This window comes from Ranitomeya imitator, chromosome 4 (genome assembly GCF_032444005.1).
Source record: "Ranitomeya imitator isolate aRanImi1 chromosome 4, aRanImi1.pri, whole genome shotgun sequence".
NCBI classification, from domain to species: domain Eukaryota; kingdom Metazoa; phylum Chordata; class Amphibia; order Anura; family Dendrobatidae; genus Ranitomeya; species Ranitomeya imitator.
Window position 1 is genome coordinate 133,429,683 of NC_091285.1, and position 8,186 is coordinate 133,437,868.

Genomic DNA, 8,186 nt, shown 5'->3' on the forward strand with positions numbered 1-8,186 from the left:
TTTTATATTACCGCTGGAGTGGTCCAACTAAGCTAAGTTCCCTGCACCTAGAATTATAAAGTTGTGCTCAAAAGTTCCCATACCCCGGCAGAATTTTTGCTTTCTTGGCCTTTTTCTCCACTCATGGTTACTGGTTCGGTGAAGCCATTTATTGTCAAACTACTGTGTTTTCTCTTTTTAAATCATAATGACAACCCAAAACATCCAAATGACCATGTTCAAAATTTCACTTGGCCTGATAACATACACAGAAGTTGACACAAGTGACCTCACAAGTGACCTGTTTGCTTGTAATCAGTGTGTGGGCATAAAAGCTGAGTGAGTTTCTGGGATCCAGACAGGGCCGTATTTAGAGTTTCTGCTGCCCTAGGCACTTTTAGTGCTGCCTCCCCCATTGGTGAGTATGACACTATCCGCATAGACTTTGGCAAGAATCGCTGTTGTGAAAGTCGCCTTTTGCAGCAGATCGGACAGTTTTTCTGCACGCAACGGATCACTTACAGCAACACTACGTTTGGTTTCATTCATTCCCTATGGGATTTGCGGTACTTGCTGTGATCTGGGAAATGCGGTGCCATACCTACCAACTTTTGAAGGGAAAAAGGTCCAAAGGTTGCGGCACACGTAGTGCGCCGTGGCAAAATTTAGGCCACGCCTCTGACCACACCCATTTCACAACTAATCACACCCATATCCAAGTCCCAACCACAGCCATTTAGCACTGCTGATCACACTGTTTCATCTATATACATAACTGTCTAAGGGGTACATCCGTCTGTCTGTCCTTCTGTCACGGTTATTCGTTCGCTGATTGGTCTCGGCAGCTGCCTGTCATGGCTGCCGCGACCAATCAGCGACAGCCACAGTCCGATTAGTCCCTCCCCTACTCCCCTGCACTCACTGCCTGGCGCCCGCTCCAAATTCCCCTCCACTCACCGCTCACACAGGGTTAATGGCAGCGGTAACTGCCCGCGGTGTAACGCACTCCGTTACCACTGCAATTAACCCTGTGTGTCCCCAATTATTTACTATTGATGCTGTATATGCAGCATCAATAGTAAAAATGTCATGTTAAAAATAATAAAAAAAAAAAAAAACCTGCTATACTCACCCTCCGCCACCTTTACCGCTCCTCGCCACGCTCCCTGGACCTCTCCATTGCAAGCGGCAGCTTCCAGTGAAGTCCCGTCCCAGGGCTGGTGTGCGACAAGGACCTGCCATGACGTCACGGTCATGTGACTGCGACGTCATCATAGGTCCTGCTCACACCAGCCCTGGCACCGAGAGCTGCCGCTTGCAATGGAGTGGTCCCGGGATCGTGGCGAGGAGCGAGAAAGGTGGCGGAGGGTAAGTATAGCAGGACTTCATCGGGCTATAGGTGATTATATGTTTATTTTTATTTTTTTAAGTCTCTATACTACGTGGCTCTGTGCTGGCCAATATACTACGTGGCTGGCCAATATACTACGTGGCTGGGCAATATACTACGTGGCTGGGCAATATACTATGTACCTGGGCAATATACTACGTGGCTGGACAATATACTACGTGGCTCTGCTATATACTATGTGGCTGGGCAATATACAACGTCACTGGGCAATATACTATGTGACTGGCCAATATACTTCATGGCTGGGCAATATACTACGTGGCTGGACAATATACTACGTGGCTGGGCAAATTACTACGTGGTTGGGCAACATACTACGTGGACAAACATATTCTACAGTACCCAATGCGTTAGAATCAGGCAACCATCTAGTATACAATAATTAAAACCAAAAAAAAAATATGGCCACGCAGTGCTCCATACTGTATAATGGCCCTACATGATGTTCCATACTGTATAATGGCCACACAGTGCCCCATACTGTATAATGGCCACACATGATGCTCAATACTGTATAATGGCCATTGGCCCCACATGATGCTCCATACTGTATAATGGCCCCACATGATGCTCCATACTGTATATTGGCCACACATGATGCTCCATACTGTATAATGGCCACACATGATGCTCTATACTGTATAATGGCCACACATGATGCTCCATACTGTATAATGGCCACACATGATGCTCAATACTGTATAATGGCCACACATGATGCTCCATACTGTTTAATGGCCACACATGATGCTCAATACTGTATAATGGCCACACATCGACTCAGATCCATTATTGTTAGGTAATTTGCGCCAGCTAACTTCTCAAGCAGCTCCTCGATGCGCGGCATGGGGTGCGCGTCAGAGGCTGTAATGGCGTTGAGCCCCCTGTAGTCCACGCAGAACTGGGTGGTCCGGTCCTTCTTTGGCACGAGAACTACAGGTGAGGCCCACGCACTCTTTGACCGTCGAATCACCCCCAGCTGTAACATCTCATCGATTTCTTGGCGCATAATCTGCTGCACCTGGTCAGAGATTCGATAGGGTGTTCGCCGTAGTGGGGCGTGATTCCCGGTGTCCACCTCGTGGACTGCTAACTCAGTCCTCCCAGTTCGGTTGGAGAACACGACCCGGAAGGGTTCCAGGGTGGTTTGCAACTGCAACCGCTGGGGTTCAGTTAACGAGGCGCTTACCTCCACGTCCTCGATGGACCCATTGGCCTTGGCTTGGGCCAGCATGTCCAGGAGGGTGCCTTCCTCACCGTCTTCGGGCAAGCTGCAGACCGGTAGGATGAAAGGTTCACGTTCGTGATGAGCCTTCATCATGTTGACGTGAAAGGCCTTTCGCCTACCCCGAGCGTGGTCAAGCGTGACCACGTAAGTGACCGGGTTGAGCTGTTGGTGGACGACGTACAGGCCCTCCCAGGCTGCCTGAGGCTTATCCGTTGGTACGGGGACCAGCACCCACACCTTTTGACCCTCGTGGTAGATCCACTCCCGGGCGTTCTGGTCGTACCAGTGCTTCTGGTCAGCCTGAGCTTGCGTCATGTTGTCATGCACCAACTGCGTCAAGGTCTGCATCTTGTCACGGAAGCGTATGACATACTCCACTATGGACACTTCAGAAGGGTTTGGCTCCTCTTCCCAGGATTCTCTTACCAACCCAAGGGGTCCCCGAACTCGCCTGCCGTACAGGAGCTCGAAGGGGGAGAACCCCGTCGAGGCCTGCGGAACCTCTTGGTAAGCGAACCGCAGGTGTGGGAGGTACCGCTCCCAGTCGCGCCCTTGAGTCTCAACCAGCATGCGTAGCATCTGTTTGAGGGTACCATTGAAGCGTTCACACAAGCCATTGGTCTGTGGGTGATATGCACTCGATACCAGGTGCTTCACCTGCATTCTCTTACAGAGAGCCTCCATTAGGCGAGACATAAATTGGTTTCCTTGATCAGTAAGCATTTCCCTGGGAAATCCTACACGTGAAAAGATGGCCAACAGGGCATCCGCCACCTTATCTGCCCTAGTTGACGACAGAGCTACTGCCTCTGGGTACCGGGTAGCGTAGTCTACCACAGTAAGGATGTATTGCTTTCCAGAGCTGCTGGGGACGGCCAGCAGGCCCACAATGTCCACCGCGATCCTCTGGAAAGGCTCCTCTATCACTGGCAAAGGGATCAGGGGAGCCTTAAGAGCAGGCCCCGCCTTCCCCACTCTTTGACAAGTGATACAGGAGTGGCAGTAGTTTGACACATCTGTCCCCATCTTAGGCCAATAGAAGTGTTGAGACAGCCGGGCCTTAGTTTTGCTGATCCCCAAGTGTCCAGCTAGCGGGATCTCATGGGCAATCCGCAACAACTCACCCCGGAATTGCTGCGGGACGACCAGCTGTCTTTCCCTCAACCACTCCTTTTGTGATTCTCCGGGTACGGTCTCCCGGTATAACCTTCCTCGTTCCCAGAACACCTTCTCCTTATCAGCCTCGGAGAAGTGCGTCCCGGCAAGTTGTCTCAAACTCTCTAGGCTTGCATCTGTGTGCAGAGCGGCCTGAAACTCCTGGCTAGGGGAAGCCAGAAGCGATGTCAGGGTCCCTTCCCCACGGGAACCCTCTTGGATCTGCTCTGGGTCCACCTCTGGTTAAGTCACAGTGGTGACTGAGGAGGGTCCGGAAGGCTGACAGTTATCTGTGTTCCGGGCACTCTGACTGCGGGTGACAACAGCTACGTAGGCTGTCTCCCCGGGGAATTCTAAAGACCCATCAGCCGGCGCTGCTATGGGCTCTACCTCCCCATCCACCCCCAACACTCCAGGGGCAGTGCTACTTATGGGCCAGTTACCTTCCTCGGTGGCACTGGTCACTTTCATGGCATCACCTTCCTCACGGTTCCCATGCATCTCCCCATTTCCTGTAGCACCGACACTTGCCCCTGTTAGAGGTCCCTCAGCCGTCTCACTCCGCAGAGCGACGTGGCTGGGCACGCCTGTACCTATGGACACATTAACCTTCACAGAAAAATCATTATGAGGTTCAGCTGGCACAGTTACAACATTTTCACCATCAATCCTAGGAAAAAAATGGTTATTAGATGCATCATTACAAGATAACGCATGGTCAGGTAACACATGCGATTTCCCATCATCATCATCATCAGGCTTAACGTTACCCTCATTAGTAGATTGGGGAGGGGTGTCAGGAACGTAGTATGCAACCATCCTCCCCAAATCAGTCCCCAACAAAACATCAGTGGGCAAATTATCACCCCGCTCCCGGCACCCCAATCAATAAAAACCCGGGTCATCGGTAAGGGACAGCTGATGCCCCCAATCCCAGTGACAGTTAGGGTTTTCCCCTGAATGATTTCTTCAGGGGCCGCCAGTTTGGGTCGGATGAGGGTTCGTTCAGCCCCGGTGTCTTTGAGGCCTGTAGCAACATGGCCTCCCACAGTGACGTGCTGTACGTTGTCACACACCCTCCCAACCACACCACCCACCAAAAGAACTGCTGCATTAGGCCCTGATTGCAGGTGTAACACTTGCGAGGTTCAGTGGTAGGTCTGGTGCTGTTGGCCACGGGGCCAGGACCTCTGGTGTGTTGGCTGGCAGGGGTACTGGTGTTGGTTGCAGGCTTACCCCCTCTCCAGCTGGTGGTGACTGGCTTCCGCACTTCCGATCTATGGTTGGCCTCATAGGTATCGGCAATCTGTGCTGCTTTCGTCACGTCTTTGGGTTCTCTGTCCATCACGAACTGTCGCACCTCAGCTGGGCAAAGATGAAAGAACTGGTCTTTGATCATCAGGTCTCGCAGCTGTGGAAAGGTGGTCACTGACAGTCCTTGGGTCCACTGGTCAAAGTAGGTCCCCAGTCCATGCACCACACCACTGTAACTGTCGTGTGGGCCACGTTGGAGGGTCCGGAACTTTCTACGGTACACCTCGGGTGTAAGCTGGTACTTGGCTATCAGAGCCTGCTTGATGGCCTCATAGCCACCATCTTGTTCTTGAGGGAGGGCAGCAAACGCCTCCAGAGCTTTGCCTCTCAGCCCTGGTGTCAGGTATCGTGCCCATTCATCTGTAGGCACCCGGTACTGTCTGCAGGCTTTCTCAAAGGCCCGCAGAAAAGTGTCCAAGTCTCCGTCCTCCATAACAGGGAAGTGATCGGGCCAGGGCTTCGGTGTCTGAGCGCTGCTGGGCTCACGGTTGGTCTGGGACAACCCCTGCATTTGCAGTTGGGCTAACTGCAGCTGGTACTCCCGCTCCGCTTGCCGCTCGGCTCGCTGGGCCTGGGCCTCTCGCTCAGCTCGGGCCTCTCTCTCAGCTCAGGCCTCTCTCTCGGCTTGCTGGGCCTCCTGCAGGTATTGCTGAATCAGCTGCCGACGTCCCTCATGGTCGTCAGTGGGGAATTCTTTCAAGGCTGCCTGCAGTTGGTGGTCCAATTTGCCCGGATTGCTAACAGGGCCAGCATTCAGTGGTTGGACCTCTGCTGCAGCACCATGTTCGCTGGTGCTGGCTTCTGCGGCCTCTGGGCTCTGTGACCTGGCTTGGTTGGCTTCAAATTGCACCAGGTCAGCGACCATTTGAGCCTTGGACTTGTCCTGGGGGTTCAGGCCGTGGTACATGCATATCCCAGCAAGAATGTCCTTCTTCTGCTGATTGTACCAGGCTTCCCCTTTCGCAGCCATGGTTGCCAAATAAAAGATAGGATAGAAAAACGAAGAGAAGGGAGGGGATAATTACCAGTACGCAATTGTCTCAAGACTAATAAAACACTGAGTTCGTTCTCAAAACTTATTTGCGCAGAGTCCTCGCAAGAACTTTCTGCAAGTTTTTAGTGAGAGGAATGATTACTCAAACCAAATCACTAATGCTCTAAGATATCCCACCGCCTTGCCACCAATTTGTCACGATTCCCACCGTGACCGTCACCCCTACGTCACGGATTAAGGTGACTTTAGGCCAACAGACGGCTATCACATGTGCAGGGGGGCTTATCTTAGTTATCCCTCCACTCCACGATGAGATGAAAAACCACACACAAGGCTATTGACCTCTTAGTTTACAGCAGGGGCTTATTTTAGGTATCCCACTGCTTTTCTATGTACCACGAACTGCAGGGATTTATATATATCCCGCTTACAGTTCCACTTAACACTTGCAGCTCTCTGGTGCCCCCCTTACTCTCAGGTCAGATTAGGTACTGCACCCTGGGTAATTAGTCGCCAGAAAGGCTGCCTGCTATGTACTGGCTATTGGGCACGCTGCAGCGACGCGATAAACTACTCCCACTTAGGCAGGATCAATAATGCCGCAGTCGCTACAACGCCACCCAACTACCCAGTACAAAATGTATGCTGCCACCAGCTTCGATTAAACGGGTCCGAAGCTAACCCAACACAACAGTAGCGTATTTTCCCTTCAGAAGACTTAGGGTACGGTTTAGAACAGGAGAATGAACTAATATTAAATATTATATCCCATAAAAATTAGGCAGTGCTTTATCAAAAATATTTTATAAAGATGTTACAAATAAGTCAATTGCAAATATGTACACGGTAATTACAACATAAAGGGAATAAAGGAGAAAAGCTAACACTCACATGTTCAAAGCATGGCAGGCACCCAGGCTAGTGCAGTTTTCCATACATCCCAAGAAGAAAGAGCTGGGGATGTGGGCAGACAGTTATAGCACAGCCTGTAACATCCCAGAAAGGGGTTGGATCACCTCGTCCCTCCTACCTCTTCAGTTAACTCATTTTATCCTAATCTATATCTACTTTCGATAACTCCGCTACAAAACATGTCATAGTCATAACAAACCCATCATTCATCTTGGATTAACGTGAGCATTCTAATGAGATCAAATATGTCCTATTTGGGATACATCTTTACAGAGAAAACCCTACTTCTTTACCAGATGGAGTTAGAAGCCCGTGTTTCGAGCGATGTATAGATCCTCCGATGGACTCTAACAATATATATTTTCGTATTCGTAACGTCAACGGTTTGCATAAAATCGTACAAAAACTAAACAAAGGACTTTCATGTATTTTAGAAGTTTCTAGTTCACGTATAGCTGGACAAGAGTGGGCTGTGCTATATACTACTATGTGGGCTGTGCTATATACTACTGTGTGGGCTGTGCTGTTTACTACTATGTGGGCTGTGTTATTTGCTAGTGGGTTGTGCTATATGCTATGCGGATTGTGCTATATACTATGCGGGTTGTGCTATATACTATGCAGGTTGTGCTATATACTATGCGGGCTTTGCTATATACTATGTGGGTTGTGCTATATACTATGTGGGCTTTGCTATATACTATGCGGGTTGAGCTATATACTATGCAGGCTTTGCTATATACTATGGGGGTATATTATATTCTATGGGGAGGCCGTGTTATATACTATGTGGTTGTGTTATATACTATTGTGGAGGTATATTATATTCTATGGGGGAGGCTGTGTTATATACTATGGGGGGCTGCATTATATTCTATGGGGGCTACATTATATTTTATGGGGAGGTGGGCTGTATTATATTCTATGGGGGGCTGTATTAGATTTTATGAGGGATGATTGCATCATACCCTTTTATGGGGCTGCATTATATTCTGTGGGGAGGTGGGTTGTATTATATAATATTCGGGGCTGCATTATATTCTATGGGGGGCTGTATTATATTTATATTCTTTGAGGGGTGATTGCATCATACTCTATGAGGGGGCTGCATTAACCCCTTACCGGCATCGGACGTACTATACCGTCCGATGCCGGCTCCCCTGCTTTGATGCAGGGCTCCGCGGTGAGCCCGC